This window comes from Cygnus olor, chromosome 15 (genome assembly GCF_009769625.2).
Source record: "Cygnus olor isolate bCygOlo1 chromosome 15, bCygOlo1.pri.v2, whole genome shotgun sequence".
Taxonomy (NCBI): Eukaryota; Metazoa; Chordata; class Aves; order Anseriformes; family Anatidae; genus Cygnus; species Cygnus olor.
The window spans coordinates 15,232,356-15,251,288 of record NC_049183.1 but is presented as its reverse complement, the minus strand read 5'-3'; the positions used below and the strand labels follow the sequence as shown (position 1 = coordinate 15,251,288).

The 18,933-nt window shown below is 48.1% G+C and overlaps 1 protein-coding gene across 7 annotated transcripts in view; it reads right to left on the bottom strand.

The window, feature by feature from the left end:
- EPN2 (epsin 2) overlaps positions 1-9,260 on the bottom strand; it is a 43,854-nt gene extending 34,594 nt beyond the window's left edge. For 2 of the 7 annotated variants that reach the window (XM_040575116.1, XM_040575119.1), the window contains exon 1: positions 2,994-3,089. The gene's annotated coding sequence lies outside the window, so the exon portion shown is untranslated. Of the gene's footprint in view, positions 1-2,993; positions 3,090-8,430; positions 8,508-8,878 lie in introns of those variants that run through there. The other 5 variants (XM_040575117.1, XM_040575115.1, XM_040575113.1 and 2 more) reach the window with 5 other exon arrangements.
- Positions 9,261-18,933: the final 9,673 nt, after the last annotated feature.

Here is an 18,933-nt window from a genome sequence, read left to right as displayed (position 1 = left end):
TATCCTTAACTCCCACGGCTTAATTCAATTAATACTATTAAATCTTTAATGCTTAGCTTCAAAGGCTTTTTTTTTTAAATTTTTAATAGCTCTCATAGGTTAGCATGAATGCTTTAAGTCTTTCTACTATATTTTAAATAAACTCTCTTCTTTCCACTTTGATGTTTGCCTTTCTGACAACCCTCTGCTCTCTGAAGCTCCTGGAACCTTGTTTTCTGCAAAAATGATGACATTACAAACTCAAAAAGATATGTTAATCACTGCGCTGTAATCAGGGATTTTTTCCTCTCACCTGCCCTCTGGGCTGGGAGTTGGCAATGGAACTGCTTTCTTCAAAACAATGTGGCAACCCGTAAGGAGGGAGGGTGTAATGGCGAGGGAGGGGACTCTCATTTGCATCTGTTTAGCATGCAAGCAGCAGGCGGTGCTTAATTCTCTTTTACTCTGGTTTCCCATGAAAGGAGAAAATGGGAAAGTCACCGTATTTTATTAAAACAGCTACAACAGCAGTTGTGACAAAACACAAGCCCGGTCTCAGGGAGCACAAGGCTCGAGGCATTTAAAGACACGTCCGTTTAGCGCATTTGATGGGCACTGGAGGTGTTCTTAATTGTAAGGCTTTGCTTGCGCCAGCAGCATCGCCATTATAAATTTGATCAGCTGGAGGTCCGGTTTATACACACGTCTGCAGACCCACACGTATATAGAAATAGATGTAATTCACCAGTTCGCTTCGTGGTGAAAGGTCCCCGTGAGCTAACCCGGAGGCAGGTGACAGCAGCGTGCTTCCCTCCTGCCCTTACCCGGAGCGCAGCATCCCCAAAGTCACAGCGCTACCGCCGGGTCCCACCTGCCTGCCACCGCCACCCGCTGTGCTCTGGAGGGACAACAAAGTCAGTCCCGGTGGCGGATTTAAGCCTTTCTGTAAAGCACAAGCTAAGAGAAAGGACAATCAAGCACTGACCCTCCTCCGTTAGAGTTCGTTTTTCTTCTGAACTAGAAGAAAAGAAATCCCTTTGTAAAATAAAGCTAACAATCAGCATTCCCAGAGACAGGAAAGACACTGTATTACATACACTATCCAAGCTGACCAAAAAAAAACCCCAAGCCATGAAAAATCTGGCTCCGTCCCAAGGCACCCAGACACAACTTTGTGCTGGCACGTACGTAGCAAAGACACTTCTGAATTCAGGATGTTCACGCCTGCTTCTTCCATTTACACCTGGAAAGCTCACCCTACAAAAACCAACGGGCCGTAGTCAGCAAGTGAGTGACCAGCCCCACATCAAGAGACCCCTTATATGTTCCAAGCGAAGCACACGCTCACCTCCTCTGCTTGATCTGAGCCATAAACTGCAGAACAGAAACCCCTCAGGAAGCGTACTAAAACCAGGCTGCTGAAGACGGCCCACAGGACTGTCCTGCCATTCCTTACGTCTTCACCGGCTCAGCAGCCTGCAACGTAAGCGCAGAATTACCACCACGAGCACCTCTCAGCATTACACAGCTGCAGGTAGACACGTGCCACGTTGTGCCTTTTAAAGCACGCGTAAACACTCTCTCGGAGGCATCATCCATCCAAGTTATTGTGAAATTAAAAATAAGCAGACTCTGTACGTTGGAAGATAGACACAAAAATGTCAATTATACTATGCAGTGTGCTCAAACCATCCGGCTAGGCAAAAGGAGATTACTCACTAGGTAGTCAAACGTACCAAAGCCAGACGTTTCAGACTGTCTCCGTGTTTCACAAAGGGGTCAGCGATTTGTACATCTTAAATGCAACACTTAAGCAGTTCTGCAGACTGAAAAAAAACCCTCGCATCCTTTGAGGATATACCTCAGCGCTTCTCTGCGAGAAAAGTTTCAAGTGATTTTGCTGTCACAGAAGCATTCATTCTTTGGTTTCCCTAAAATTTAAGAATTCTGAAAACCAAATAAAAACTATTATAAACATTCCTGTACTTTACTTCCTTATTAAATCTTCCCTAGAGAGCCAGTAAACATACAAACACAAATATTTTTTAGACGGGTCACCCAGGTAACAATCTTTTTAAAAAAAAAATCATCAGAAAGCAGTTGTCTTGCTGAAAAAGTACTAAAAAATGGGCTGCGTAATTACGGTCCAATGCAATGACAGTCTTCCTGTTCTTCTGAGTAGCACATAAAAATTTCGGCTTTAAGAATATACAGAATATTGTAGAGATTCTCAAAAACTACAACTGTAATATTAAGTATTGATTCCTGAACTCTCTTTGCATATCTCTAACAAGAAAAGTACTTGGTGTCACCTACGCTGTTTATCTAAAAGCATTCCAACCGAGGCATTATCTTTACTTTCTGAGAAATGCTCTCCCAAATCAGTAGACAAAGTTTAACTTGCACGAAGGCTGCTCAGCAACAGCAGCAAAGGAATAGTAACACTTCTCATCTCTTTCAAGCCCTTTAAAAATAATAATAAAAATACTGCAAGAAGCGATCATTACAATAAAACCATGCAATAAGCCAGTATTTGCTTGGAAAGCAAATATTTCGTGAGATAACAGATGCAAGTCTTATGCTTTCAAATGGTTATTATACAAAGAGGTTTTTATCAAATGATGAAACAAATACCTGGGTACGAGCATTTTAAAGATTCACCAGATCTTCCCTGGATCTGCAAGCTGCTGGATATGCACGATTCAGGATCTCTCTCTAAACTGACATTACTGTTCACTCTCCAGCAATGTCACAAACTGGAAAGCGTTTCGCTGATTAATTAGCTAACTGAATAATTAAAAACGCTGAAGTTTTTCAAATAATAATTCGAGTGCTTTCCTTTACACATAGCACATGACAAAGTGCCCTCTGCTTGGCCATCAATCAGAGGACGGGCAGGCACATTAAAATAGTTCTACTTAGAAGTGAAGGATGAGGATTCATTAACGATCTTAAATTTTTGCTGATTTTATAGGGTTAGGGATTAGGCTTGATCAAAAAAATCTATGTCTTACTGCTATTGTCACAAGCCTCTTCCCTTGTCCAGGGCTGAATCTTAGTGGAAAGGCAGCAGCACCGGCAACTGGGTCAACAGAATTGGCTGAGAAAATCCTCACTGCTCAAAAAAGAGTAACAATCGTCAGGAGAATGGCCAAACCAAACCATCGCTTGGGCCAGTTCACCCAGTTAGCAACACACAACTGGCCACTCGAGTACAGATTTCCCATCTGCAAGCAAAGACGTTTAAGGGAATCTTTCATGCTGCTGTCTCAGGGGAGGAAGTTGCCTTTAAAAATACTTTGTTTTGCCTTTCCCTAAGGAATATCAGAACCATATACCAATTATTTTAGTGTTTTTTTTGTCCGTGAGGTCCAACAAACAAAGGTCTTATTTGTGAACTGCACAACCCTTACACCAGTGAGCAATTACTCATGCGATTAGTCCCAATGAAGTCAGAAGAACTGTTTGAGAAAGAAACTGCTTGCCAACCTAAGGGTTGCACAATCAGAAAAAAAAATATAACAAAAACACAGAGGGGGATAAATTGCATCTGACAAAAAATACAATCAAGAAATAGCTGGTGACAGATTGTTATTTAAGTACAAGGAAGTGATTTAAACAGTCAGGAGCAGTTGTAATAAGATTATACGATTCTCTATTAAGATTCTTAAAATGTCTTTGTTCTAGCAAAGCTATGAAAAGACCGTTGCCCTTGTAAAGGTTCAGAAACTACCAAATTGATGTTAAAGCTAGAAATTAATATGATTTCAAACCAAGTAAAGGGGAAAAAAACAGAGCATCCCTAGCATCATTAGCACCTCTGTCACCCATGCTCGTAGTTCTAACTAGCATGGGCACGACGTACATTGGGGGATTTCACCGTGGCAGAACTCAACCAGCCCGAAGAGACCAACACACAGAGTACAGAGCTCACTCCACTTGTGTCTCTGCTTCTTAAATAATGAAAGCCACCGGCCTGATTTTTAGGAGACGTTGCGTTACATAAGTGACATCTTCAAAACTGCAGGAACGTCTTCACAAGTGAGGTGAACTCAAAGTTTGGCTGTTGAATTTCTCCACGGAAACAGACGTGGCATTTTGTCCACGATCCTCTGACTGCGCTGCCTGTCCCTAAGTAGTCACTTCGGAAAAAACAGGCCAAGAAAGTGGCCGCGAGTTTAGCTACGGCTACACGGAACAACCACCGAGGCAAGCTGGTCTTCTGATTTGTCTTGTGGAACAGGCATAAAACATCTCCAGGTAAGGTTCCCAGAATGTTTTTAAGCAGCTTGAAGATTCAAAAAAAGGATTGGTATGGCTCAATTTGAAAAAAAAAAATGTTAAATGATGCATTGTAAGACTAAAAAAAGCAAGTGATTCACAGATTACTGTTTTACTGTAAGGAGTGAGAACAGAAATTTCCATTGGAAAAGAAACACACACGAAAACACTGGGTCTAAAGGTGATCAAATCTGAGCCATGGGAAACGTGTATATGACCCTACTGGAGACAGGAACTGGGACTGCTATTTAAACAGGCACTAAAACAGATGCATATGTGTGCAAAGTGCAAGGTAATTATGGTGGCAAGAAAGCATGTGGAGATAGAGGAGGAGATAGAGAAGACAAAAGACAGGTTTGTACCATTTCTATAGAAACAGACTGCATTCAAGCGCTCTCCCGTCTAGGCCACCCTCCGAATCCATTCTGCTTTTCATGCCTTGTAAATTTGGTATTTATTACACAGTTACATGACTGAAGACTCAGCAACTATAGACTACATTAATAAAACAGCACTTGGAGGAAAGACGGGAGCAGCCAACGCCGTGGAAGAGAACCGCATATATCAGAAGAGAGCTCACGCAAGAATTTCCACTAATTACTTTAGGCAGTTGAGGGACCTATGTTCCTGACCGTGGAAGGAAAATTATGAAATGGAACGAAAATAAACCGCACACAACAGGACAACAAAACTCCTGAGTCTGAGATTTTTGAGAACTTTACCCAGCCACCTCCACCATAAAGCCAAGATAAGGAGAGCCTGCGAGGCCGAGATGCCGCCAGCCCTGGGCCGGGACTGGTTTCCCCCAGCCGCGCGGCTGGAGCCAGCTGTGCTCACGCTGCCAGCGGGGACCTGCTGGTGCTGGGCTCTGCTCCGCGCCCTGCTCATGTTTCCCCACCTGGAAAGAGCCGGCTTTTTCAAGTCACTGTGCAGCCAAGGCATAAGCAGCGTGAACGGACCACGTCTGACCTTGAACGCGAGCTAGGCGAGGAACGAGATAGAGGCATTTATGTTAACAGCCCTGGGTGACATGAGAACAGATAGACACACTATTAACAATTAACGCCGTGCAGGGCGTTGGGGCTGGGATCAATTTTTAAGTTCGGTTTTGGCAGCTACACCAAAATATTTGGGCTGATAATTACCTATACTGAAGAAAAGCATTTCACTAAATATAGTCTTACCAAAATGAAAAAATTTGAATATTTCCATATAAAAATGCAATGGTGTTGGGGCTAGAAAACACTAAAATACTTCAATATTAATTTTCTGATTAGTATAATCATTCACACAAACTCCAATCTGAGATATTTACATGCATTTAACTTCACGTGGTAACTCCGAACATGTGCAGTACAGTTTGATGGAACTCAGTCTCAGTAATTTAATTTTCCCTCTCTTCAGAAACTAAATACAACTTCTAATCACTTGCAAACTACTTTGCCTCATCAACAGTTTAGACCACCTTCAAAAAAATCACACCCCACACTTGAAAACCCAAGCCAAAATGTCATTTGCAAGACGTTAAATAAGCCAATAACAACTTTCTACAAATTTCTGCCTCCTGCATCACCCCTCAAGAGGCTCAACTGCTACGGCCGTGTAGTTTTAGATTCATCCTGAAGCTTACGGCCTGGGAGTTCACTTATTCTGTTATACAAGCATTCTAAATTTATTTTTCACCCCACAGAATAGGAAAGCAAGCCCATCCCAGCCATCAAGACTGATTAATGCTGCGATTTTTTGTAAGGTCTGCTATTCAGCACGTAGCAGTATGCAACCAAATTGACGTATGGCAATGCTAGCAGACCTACAATTAGAACTAGGAGGTTTTATTCTAAAGGACAGCACGCATGTTGTTCTCCTCCACGGTGTCTCATGCTTTCTTAACGAGCAGCTAGGCTCGTTAAGAAAAAAAAAAAAGCCGCTCTTTGAAGCACTTAAGACAGCAGGACACTAGTACGTTTCGATATTTTCCCTGCACAGATGAGAGCAAGGCAAAGGGGGGAAAAGAACATTACAGGCATTCATACAAACCAGACACCTTTCATTTTCTATTAGCAAGATCCCGAGAGACAATTCAGCAAGCTGCAAATATGGCACTGGAAGACTAGGAAGTTGTTTCCTGAGTACCAGTCATTACACAAAGATTTCAAAGTAACTCACAGTCTTCTCGGCCAGGCAAAACCAACAGCCACTTCCCCCTCCTACACATGAGACCCATGAAGAGCAACATCACGAATATCATAGCTATTCGGTAACGTATTTCTCCTAAGACAGATTAAAATCTAATGATTCCTTAAAAAAGAAAAAAAAAGCACCAATTTCTCTACCCAGCAAGACTATCAGCATTTTTATGAAGTAACAAATTAGGCCTTTGGCATTTTACAGCAGCGATCCAAGATTTGAGGCTTCTCAAAAGCTCCAAGTTTTAAAGCAATCAAATGTCTGACAGCTGGAATGAAATTAGCATGATTAACCAGTTATGTAAATAACGATGCGGTCAGTACAAGCACAATTTATTTATGCTCATTGCATTATACAGCTTGCACTGGACATCAGATGTTTGTCAACTATTCATTAAAAGTGACTGTGAGAATAATGGACGTGAAAAACACCACGAGCACTACCATCCAGGGCACCTGACAGCCAGGGCTCAGATCAGGGCTCTCCTACTAGTACAGGACAACAAGGCAACTTCTAGATAAGCCTTTTCTTTCCCAATTACTACCCAAAGCTATCTACCTCCTACCTAAGGAACAGGTCTTTTTTTTTTCCTCTTTTTTTTTTTTTCTTCTTCCTAAACAGAGAGGTCCAACCTGCAAGAATCTTCATTTCTTAAAGGCGGGCGTTATTTTTCAGCTGTCAGCACACGGAGAAGTTTGCTACCCTAGGAGAACCGTCGTCACGGCAGGATGATGCCGCATAGTTGCTTTATGACATCAAGGAAGTTGCAATCAGCAGCAGCAAGTCAAACTTCCTGAAGTATAACTTGCCGTCAGCTCAGCCTTATCAGACTCCGTCTTCAGGAATGCATACTCATGGTTAATTTGTACTCGGTAATTTTTGATAACGTGGTTAAATATTTAATATACAGCAGATTATCTTTAAAACTCTGTCTAGCTAGTTTACCGTGACCCCGAGTTTGCAAGAGAAAATTTATCAGAAGTTGTGATTCTTCACAATGAAACACTATACGTGAGCCTGTTTGGAAATAATGTATCTGGGAATCAGCCAAGACAAACATATTTAGAAGCACTTCCTAAACAGGCCCTATTTTGCTGAAGATATCGTTATGATGTATTTGTATTTTAATTAAAAATCGTTCTGACATCTTATATTTTAAACCTTAGCAATCCAGTTTTCTCTGACCTTGTCTTGCATAAAACACAGCAATACAGAATTATGCAAGAGTTCCATATTACCATAAAATATGTATTACAGTGGAGAGAATAATAAAACTGAACCTTGTGGCCTGATTTGCATTTTGAACTCCTAAAGTCAGTCTCCACAGTCTGCAACACCCGCAACATGGCTTAGCAATCAGAACAAGTACTCTGTATCTCCTGGTGAAAACGCAGGATTCGGGGCATTTGCTTAGAAAAAAATAACAAAAAGCAGCACGTCCAATTCGTGGGGATTTTAAATACAACTCAGCTTTCCAGATCAGCGATAAGGAAGGGGAAGGGGAGGGGGGGAAGCGTTACACGCCCGTTGGCCAAATAAAATCGAGACCAAATATCTGCTATCGATACGCCTCGCAGCTTTAAAATCGGCAAGGCTCATTGTTGGCAGCCTGCAATAATCCCCGTGCAAATACAATTCACAGCTGCGATACCGATTAATACGGCACGCTAAGTGCTCGAGACCGATCCGTAGCATCAGATCTAGCGCGGGCAGGGCGTTAAGATGGGGAATAAAAAAAAAAAGGAAAATCTCAAATGGATTTAAAAAATAAAATACATGAGAGCAGCATTCCGCATGCGTTGGTGAACCCGGGCTCGGCGCCCCTCAGCGGGATGCGGGGCCGAGGGGGGAGCGGGGCTGAGGGCTGGGTCTGGGGGGGTCTTGGGGTCGGGGCTTTTGGGGTCTGGGGGTTTTGGGGTCGGTCCCCCCCAGCGGTTCCCCCACACCGTTCCCGGCCCGGGGGCGGCCCCGGGGCGCAGTCACCTTTCCCGGCAGCTCCTGGCAGTGCCTCCTGCTCGCAGCCGGGGCTGCCATGATGGCCAGGAACTGTTGCTAGCGACCTAATGGAGACAACAAAGGCCGCCCCGGCCCCGCGGGGGGCTGCCACCGCCGCCGCCACCCCCCCCCCGGAGACCCCCGGACGGACGGACGGACGGGCCCCTCCCCAGCCGCCCACCCCCCGGCAGGGCCCGGCCCGGCCCTAACCCCACCGCCGGGCCCCGCTCCCCGCCGCGGGGAGGCCCCGCAGCCCCCGGGGGGGGGCCCTGACCGCACCCCAACCCCCCCCCCTCCCCCCCCCCCCGGGTCCCCGCGGCTGAAGGGGAGAAGGCTCCGGGGAGAGGGGGAAACGGAGGGGTGGGAGAGAAGGGGAGGAAAAACGGGGGGCTTCTTCCGCCGCCCCCCGCGCACAACCCGCGGCTCCCGCACTGACCTGGCGCTGCGTGCTGAGGGGGTAGCGGGGAAGGGGCTGCGGTGTCGCGATGTGGCGGTGTCGCGATGTCCCGGTGCCCGGCCACCGCCGCCGCCTCTGGCTGGGTTTGACACCCACACGCACCATCCAACATGGCGGCGGCCGGGGGGGGGGGGGCGGTGGAGGAGGCGGAACCGGCGGCCGAGCGCGGCCCCGAGGCGCGGCACCGGGCCGGGCGCGGCGGGGAGACGAGCGGGGGAAGGGGAAAGAGGATAAATGAAAGGGGTAGGGGCTGCGCTGCAGGTCCCCGCTGCCTGCTGTGGGGCCTCTACTTCCTCACGGTCCTCTCCTTCATCGCCCTCCTCTCCCCTCAGCCGGCCATGGCGGGCCGCCCCGCAGCGCCCTCTCCTCACAGCCCGGCCCGGCCCGCCCTCAGGCCGCGACCCCCCTGCCCCGGGGGCGGACATTTCCTTCTCCTCAGGAGGCGGCCGGGCCCCCAAGGGACCGCCATCGCTGCCCGCCGCCCCTGGGGCACCGCGCTCCCCTCGTCCCCCCTCAGGATGGGGTGCAAAATGATGGCAGTTGGGCATTTAGGGATGATTCTGGGTCGGCCCCCCTCACGATGAGGTGCAAAATAATGGCACTTTGGCATTTAGGGACGCTTCTGGGTCATTCCCCCTCAGGTTGGGATGCAAAACGATGGCGTTTTGGCATTTAGGGACACTTCTGGGTCATCCCCCATCATGGGATGCAGAAGGATGGCACTTTGGCATTTAGGGACACTTCCGGGTCATCCCCCCTCACGATGGGATGAAAAAAAAAAAATGGCATTTTGGCATTTAGGGATGATTCTGGGTGGCGGTGGGGAGCGTGTGTTAATGGAGCTGCAGGAAGACCTCGGTGGTCACGCCAAGGGGAGCTGTGCTGTGGTGGTGGGAGCGTGGCAGGAGGAGCCAGGCAGTCTGCAGCTCACGTTCTTCCCCTTTCGGAGCAATGACCAAAGCAGTGTCCCGGTTCATAGGTTGGGAGATGTCTCCTCGTGGTTCTGAGTGTTTGTTCCCATCATAAAACCGTGAGACAATTCGAGGAAACGGGACATGGCTGTTCTGGAGACAGCGAGGGTCGGTGCAGGTCAGGAGGGAAGCTGGCTAGCAGGACTCATATTAGCGCGGCTGGCTCCAGGTAGCATTACTGGTCATTTAAAACCCAAATTCCTGAGGAATCTTGCCTTATTAAAACGCAATAAGACAAAGGGAAACAGAGCAAAATCCAGCGCATAAGGCTGTGCTTTTCAAATGAGAGGAAGGCCAGGCCATGCACTCCAAACTTACAGCCCAGCCCTTCCTCCCTCGGAGCTGGTAGCAAAATTCCCACTGACCTCAATCTGAGAAGGATCAAGGTTTAAATACTGAAGAACATGGACTGCAGCAAAGCAGAGTAAGCTGCATTAAAAGGAACTTGTTTTAGAAATGCTGCAAGTCCAAATGCTTTGAATACCATCTGGTAGCTGGGAAGCCAAGTCTTCTGCAGCTAGCTGCAATAGTGGCTTAGCTGTTAACCTTGAGCTAGGAGAGCTAAGCAGAATGAAATTCGGGGTGAAAAAATAAAGCATCTGCAAGCATCTGACGCTATCAGCAGGAGCTGAAAGAATACTTCTCTCTTTTTGTCTTTAGAAAAAGCAGCAATGGTGGAAACCTAATGTTTCTGTGCGTGTTCATTAATCCTAATGATTAGGTGCTGACAGCTCTAAAGAACAAGAAAAAAGCTCTTGTTTAAAATAAAATGTGCAGAATGAGAGTGTTCCTGCTGCCTTCTCTCCTGCCTACCTGCCTCCCAGGTCTGGACAGACAACTCTTAGAAACAGGTGGGAGCTTCTTCTCTGCTTCCAGCTCCATCCCAGGCATTTCTTGCGTTCTGTCTACAGTGCAAGTGTACAAATAAACGAACCCAGCAAAGAACTCCTACAGCTGGCACACCTGTATCAACAAAACTATTTTCTATCAGTCAGATCAAGTCACTCAGCATGGGCAAAACAAGCCACCTAAGTAAAACTAAGCTCTTTTTTATTACACTTGTGTTAACACCTTAAATCACGGTGTTTGTGCTAGGCTGGCCGTGTTGCCCAAATCAATACAGCTGCACCAGGAGAGATTTGCCCAGGCTGCAGTGGGACAATCCCTTCTGGCAGTCTCCTGAGGACACCCACAGTGGGCACAGACTCTCTGCAGTGGATCTATGGCCCTTCTTGCATATCAGCCACAGCAGGTCACTGCTACTTGTCCTGTGAGTTTAAACCCTGGTGCTAACGTAGCAAACTTTCCTTCCCAGTTCTGTCTTCTGAACAGGCTGTACCACGCCTTGGATGTTGACCCATGACACTCTATCAGGTTGTTCACAGCACGTTTCAGTTGTGTTGGCAGAGCCAGAGTTCAAGGCCATTATTGCAACATGAGTTCAGTGTCAGAAGCTGATAACCATGGCATCTCCCCAGTAACTGCTTCAGCAGCAGAGCAGTCCACATGGAGAAGGCAGATGGAGGCAGCGAACCCCATGAGTGGGAGTAAAGGGGCCTCCACACCACAATGAGCACAAGGATAACAAGAGGGGCTGCAGCGCGATGCCGGGTATGCAGGAGACTCTTCCAGCAGAGACAAGGCAGACGCAGCCTCTCCCAGCTCTGCCCAGCCACGGCTGCCCTCCTAGCTAACCTAGCAAAGAGCGGCTGCCAGGAAGCCCCAGGAGGGCCTGTTCCACAGCCATAATGTGAATATCGCCCACACAGCAACTGCCGCCACGTGGGGCTGAGCACACCACTAATTAGCTAATGAGTTTGTTCCAAATGTCTGGCCACAGTGTGACTGACAACAGGAACAGCACTTGAGAAGCACTGAACAATGACAAGTACATTCGTCTCTTCTCAGTGACCCCAGCCCCGCATTAACAAATAGGTCACAAACAACAGTGCTTTACAGTGATCTAATCCTCCAGCCATATGTCGGCTGACCGAAAAAAAATACAGAAAAAAAGCTGCACGGAGAATGCCAAAAAGCTCTGCAAAAAAATTCTAAGGAAAACTCGATAAATATATCCCTGCAGTTTGAAATTTGATTTCCTCACTCCATTGTTTCTCATTTCCTGAGAGCTGGCTTGGAGGATCACATTTTCTGCTTCTGTCTCCAGTGCTTGTAACCAAACAAGACTGAATCTCATTATCCTGATGCATGGCTCTAGCTGCATGCAATTCAATCTCTAAATCACAGTCATTTTTGCTCCATTACCAATTTCCCTTCCCACTCCTAACCTATAGGTCTTCAAAGGAATCAATTCAAAAATAGACTAGCATCATCTAATGAAGGTGTTTAATGTTCGGCATTTAACTCGTTATTAAGCAGCCAAGCAAGAACCTGCTTGATGTATCAGGAGGTTGGGCACCCTCCACTCGTACTGATTCCAGTGGGAGCCTGTTTTTCTCAGCATCCCTAGGAAGTCAGAAGCTCCTGCATGGGGTAAAACAAGGACTCGAGTCCTTTAGCACCCGGTTTTGGAAATCTGCTAACTAAATGAGAATATGGGCAAATGCAGTCATTATTGGCCTCAGAGCCAAAGAAGCAAGACATTTCTCAGCAAGCACAGTCTCTCTTCTAAATTTTCTGAGCCATCTGCATATTGCTGACAGTGATATGGAATATATTCAGATTTATACAAAGTGATGTTCACCTCAGATTATTCCCTCCTGGAGTCGTGAATCTTTAGCTGAAATATGCAAAGTCTGAGTTACACTGGTGTCTGCTTTAATGGGATGCCTGGATCCACAGGGTCAGCAGCCAGACCACATCTATAGGGTTTGTCTAAAAGTTGAGAAGGACCGAAATAAGTTTATTTCCTATCAGATCTAGTTTGGTTTAGATTATTTTCTTTAAACATCATCTACATTTTAAATAAGTATAGTTACAAAGAGCAAAATCAGGAAGATGAATAGGGAAGAGTGGGCCCAAATAAACCCATGCCTGAGTTCAGCTGGAAACAACCCAAGTTTAATCAAAATAGAGCACATTTACAGCCAGCATGATGGTTTTAGTTTCATTTGTGATGCAGACAAACTTGTAGAACTGTTTCCACTACTAAACGTTCATTCTGACAAGTTCAAAATTAATACACCTCTAATATGGGCTTTCAGAACAGACCTTTTCTGAATACGTTAGCAGATTCATGAAAAGAGGAGAGAGAATGCAAGCCCAGCACATTGTTTTTCTCAAAATGAATATGCAGTGACAGTGCAAGAGGCGGTGACATTTGAAATGTGCTTAGTTCTAGTAATTACCAAGTGGTGTGTTTCTTTAGAAGTTTGGGCCCTTCTCATCTGTGGGCACCTTCCCTCATTCCTTTCTCCTTACTGCTCCATAGGTGCAGTTTCTCCCCATACCACATCGAGAAGCCAAGGCCACTGCACTGCTTACACTAAAACCCACTGGAGCCTTAAGGTGAAATTCCACAAGTTTTAATTGACCCAAGTCAGGGTGTTGTGGTTTCTGCCCTTCCTCCACCACCCCCAGCACCCAGACCATTCCCTCCCTACACCAGCACTGGCGAACACCAGCTGTGGTGAGAACTAATCACTTTTTTGGAGGGGGAGGGTTACACTTCAGCCAGTTTAGCTCCCTGAACCAGCTCAGCAGAAGGTCAGACGAGCGCGCGTGTCAGCAGAAAGCCGGGGACAGGACCCTGTCCGCAGAGGATGTGTTTTTCTTCAGTCGGATACAGCCAGCATGGCTTTGCTGCCTGTTCCCAGGCTGGGAGCACTGATACATCTGGGGCTGCCTGCACAGTTCTGCATGGCACACTTATTCCCAGAGCATTTTTCCCTGAAGACAGCCTCATTTTGCTACCGTCTGGTTCCACAGAGCGGGTCACGAAGAGCCTTTAGCCCTGTGCTGGAGGACAAGTATTCCCTTGCGGTCAGTACAGCCTGTGCTGTCCCTCTTGGCTTCCTCCTCATCGTGACGAGAGGACTTCCTGCCAGGAAGGGCCTGATAGGCAACGTCACCCATCAGAGTTCCTCTTTATCATCGCAGCAGCCACCCAAAGAATGTCACCCGAAGAGTCGGGCCCTCCCTTTCGCCCCAGGCCCATCCTCAGACCGATCTGGGCTTCGTAATAGCAGGCCGACTGTAGGATGAGTGGTGGTGTTGTGCAAGGACCTCACACGGCGAGAGATTATCCTCCCTCCTCCCAGATCTTCCTCACCTTGAAGGAAAAAACCCAGCCAGGAGCTGTGCTGCTGACTCCCAGCGCTTCTCTGACAGTGGTCTCCTCTCCTGGTGGGCTGGGACAGCGAGCTAGGCTGCTCCTACCTAGCTGGATAGGAAAACAGACTTCATACACTACAAGGAAAGTGGGGGCAAAAGCATTTTTCTGACAAATAAAACATACAACCAAGCAGGCAGCCCGTGAGAGCAGTGTCAGCTCTCAGCAGCGACCATAGCCGTGTCAGAAAGACTCGAGTCCAAAAGTTTCGTATTCAAGCACAAAAAATTCAAGGCCTATGAGCAAAGCACTGTCTTGCCCACCAGAGGTAAAGCGTGGTGATTCATCTACCACTTACCTGGGGTGAATCAGGGGGAGAAAGATTGAAACTGGTGTTATCACACCAAGGGGGTGCTCAGACATGGACCTGAGGCATTGGCTGGTCCAGGGAGCTTCCTGCATGTGTGCTCTTCTCCTGTAAATCACATCTGGCAAGCCACATCTGCCTATAGCCCTGAGAAATAAGCTTTATATCTACAGCACATATCTACAGCCATTTGTAGTGCAGAAATTTCATGCCATCGCTCTCAGTAGCAAAGACAGGACCCTTGCAGCAGGCTAAATACTGGAAGCCACAGGCATTTTGAGCTCCCTCTTTTAAATCAGGGGATTGGTAATGCGGAGCTACTGGGCCCCTGGATTACAGCTGGATGCCCATCGCCGATTGTCACAGCTGAAAAGCTGGTAGTTTTTCCCTTGACAGATGAAAACTGAGGGCTCTCTATAGGGTTGGTGTTTGCACAGCACCCCAGCAGTTGCTTAATTACTTGGCCCCATTTCGAGGTTTCTGATTCCCACTTCTGCAACTGAACTTCCTCAGTTCCCAGGCTCACGAATCCAGTTGCAACTTTCACATCTGTATTCACGGTCACAGCTCCTAGCTTGTCGCTGCCGGCCAGTCACAGAGCATCTCATCCCCAGCAGGTCTTCCCAGGTGATTTCCTAATGCAAAAACTGAACACCAGCGCAGAGCTGTAAATACATGGTCCCTGTGTAATCAACAAGCAGATTAAAAATTCACCAGCTGGGCTGGGAGAGATTCGTGACAAGCCATCAGGACTTTGTAGCACAAACACTGCAGGCAAGAAATGCTCCGAGCACATTCAATCCTAACGCTATTTGGCTGAGCTGCTCCGCAGATCGGTCGTGCTGGACAACTGCTCTGCCAGCCCCTGAACCAGAAGGCTCCCTTGGCTGAGACGAGCCTGTAAGAGCAACCTGCATCTTCTACGATAGCTGGTTTCAGTAGTCATTTGAGCATGACAGCTGGCCAAGCAGGTTATAATTGCCAGTAATTAATACTCCTACGAGCTTCCACATTCTTAAAGACTGAATGAGGTGGAGAAATACAAGAGTGCTCCCTGACTTTGTGGACATTAGGGGAAGTCAAAGGAACCCATTCCCTTCTGAAGATCAGAAGTCAAACATTTTTGATCAGAGAAGGGATGAAGCAAGTACCAGCGCTGCTGGGAACTGGCTGTGCACGGCCCCGTTTCTTCTGGGGCACAAACCACAACCTCAACCAAAAATAACTGCAAAGCAAGTTGCTACAGACCATAGGCTTCCTCTGTCCGTCAAGAAGCCTCTTTCAGCGCTTGCATGTCACTTCATGAGCCTGGAGGGGGGTGCAAGCTGTTACAGCCACAACAGATTTTAGCAATGCTGAAAATGGCCTCAGTAGAGATGCGTAAACTGAATAACCTGCTCGGTAAGAGTGAAAGCCAAGTAAGCCTGAACTGCCTCCGTATTGAAAATCCCCCATGGGTCACCAGCGGGCTGGAAGAAAAGCTCTGACACCTGCACAGCAAAGCCTAAAAGCAACTTATACTTGGAAGGGTCTTAACCACTTGGAAAGGAAGGGCTGTGTTTTACAAATGATTTCCTCCACTGAAGCCACCAGTCTGGCTCCCAAGAGAAAAATGGGCAGATGCTTCCCTGTGAGCACTACATGTGCATTGCTCTCTATTGTTCCACTTGCAATTTTTCATTACAGACATTTGCAAGGAGTGGGTCTGCATCAGCTTTTCCTGCTTGCACTCCGTTATCACGAGACAGAAATATGAGACTCGCATCTTCCCTCTGGGCAGGGCACCACATCCCATTCTGCACCAAAATCAGAGCCTTGTGGAGGTGAAAAACTGAGATGCTGCCATTCTCGGGTGCCTCTTTCAAGATTCATCTTATACACAAAGTCAGAGCTGGTTTAGACATGTCCAAGCCCCACACCACTGGGTCTTAGGAGAACAGAAGGAAATATTTCTGTTCACCTATTTCCAATATTTTCCTCCGTCATTCATTATTGATCACTACCAGTGCTGGGATTCTGGACTGGACGTCATTAATTTCGGGCAGGAGAGATGCTCCTACCTTCCCATATGCTGCCCCACAGCTCTGCACATCAGACCTGCCCATGTGTTGTACTTGAAAGCAGGGATGAAGCACAGCTTTCACATGCTGTCTCTCAGCTCTCTTGAGCAGGGCTGTCCTGGGCTGCTCCCAAAAGCTCCATCTCCATATGCCTTTCCCCAGACTCTCCATTAACTGGCATGTTTTACATCCTTGAGGCCATCTAAGCCTTGTAGGCAGGTGGCATGCTTTTTCAGCCTTCAGCACCCGGGGTGTTCAGAGCCTGTCCTACATGGTAGATTTAAACACATGCTAAAATGATTTAGCGAAGCAGTAAATGTCACTGCCCTGGGGAACCGGGAATAGTGCAGCTGCAAGCCACTGGAGGCTGCATTGCTGAGCCCAGCTGAGGGAGCAGCGAACAAACACCAGTTTGCGCTGCAGACCTCGGGTTAATCCCCAGAGGGAGAAAAGGCAGGCACCCAGGCTGGAGCCCTTGCCTGGGGTGGTTTTGAGGGTCTCCCAGGAGAGACACCAGCTCTGTGCCTGGTGCTCTTGGTCCTGACCATCCCCACTGCTCCGCAGGTCCCCAGTTCCTCCAAAGAAGCCTGGAGCAGCTGAAATCCCAGTCCTGCACCTGGTGGGACCAACAGGGCCATCTGGCATGATGCACTCGTCAGACCCCTCCTGAACCTTCCTCCAGCACAGCGGGAGAGCAGCCTGCAACACTAATGCACCGAGACAACACGCGGACACAACACACCCCTACATCCTCTGCTGCCTCATCGCAAGCTCTCTGAGAAAACAGAACACACAAAGCCTGTGAGGACCAGGACTGTCAGTCAGCCAGGGCTCCCCAGCGAAACCCCAAAGCCAGCAAAAAGCAAAACCAGTTCCTCTTTCAGACCAAGAGGGGAAAAGAAGGGAAGGAAGATAGCAAAGCTGCATTTCAGAAGCTTGCTGCCTGGTGAGCTGGAAGGAACACCCAGCTGGAGGGAATACTTTATATAAACACAGACTTAGATTATTTTGCATATATTTTGCTGGGTATTGCAAGCGCATCTCAATGTATGCACATGCTGTACGTACACCTACACGGGAAAGGTTTTTACAGCCATGCTAATGCTCATGCCTTATGGCACTCGAGCTGAAGCCCTGGAGCCACTCTGCTCCTGGGCCATCACCTTCAGTGGGGGGTGGCCCAGGTTCCTGGATATCCCATCAACTCTTCTGTTGGAGCAAATGTTGTCATTTGCAGCACTGCAGGAGCATTTCTAGGGAGAGCAGTGCCCCAACTTCCCATTTAAAGTGAGGCATTGCCCTGTGTGAGTGCTGCACATGGCATTTGCTAAGGGGCAGACAGCAAAAGCATGCATCCGAGGGCTAACCACTGGGCAGTGTTCCTTTAAAACAGTCGGGCCAGATCCTGCCTCATTTACACAGGCGGATATCTGGCGAGGCTTCAGTGAAATTACCCTGGATTTCCACAGCCGATGTGTCAGAAATCACAATCTGACACAGCCCCAGGGAAGGATCCATCAGTTTTATTGTGGCCTCCTCCAGTCTTTGCTCACTCTTTCCTCTCACCTTGTACAGGCGAAAACACCACTTGGGAAAAATGGCACGAGGCAGCGGTGCGCCACCAAAGCAGTGGCGGCGTCCTTATTTAGCTGGATTTTCTACAAAAATGAAGGTGATTATGTGGCCCTGTGTGGCTAGGGACTGACGATGCCATGTGCGTGGACTCCTCCTCACAGCCTCCGATGCTGTTGGCTCATCTCAGGCCAGGCTGCTGATGGGCTGGGCAGAGATTTCAAAACTACTTCATCTCTCAACATTTCCTGAAGACAGGCAGCTGGGGAGGGGAGAGAGGTCACAAACCCCTGAGACAGCTCACCCCTTTATCAGACCTCAGAAAATCCCCGCAGACCTGCCACCTTGAGGCCCAGACTACAGGAGGAGCTGCCCCAGATGCTGCGGCAGCAAGAATAAATCAGAGCAAAAGATGAGCTGGAGGGGGGCGAGGACTCCTGCCTGCATCTCCTCTGTCCCCGCAGGAAAGGGCGGCGCAGAGCAGCCGGAGCATCCGGGGAATCCGCAGCTGCACCTGCATCCGCCCCGGCCAGACAGAAGGCTTCAGTGCTGCATCTCCCCTCCGCTTCCTCCCTCTTGTCTTCCTCATCTCTCTCCTGAATAGCCGGTTTCAGGAGGAGCACAGTGCCTGGATTCTCTGGTCTTTACGGCGCATCCGGCACCCGGTGAATTATCCCGGCGGGCACCGCTCCAGCAGCCTCCCTGCTGCCCAGGGACACGGCCACACGCACATCCTCCTCCCTCCGGGCACCCCGAATGGCCTCAGCGCCCCCATTTTTGCCCTGGGGCTGACCAAACTCCTCGCCAAGCAGCACTGCCCTTGGCACAATGGG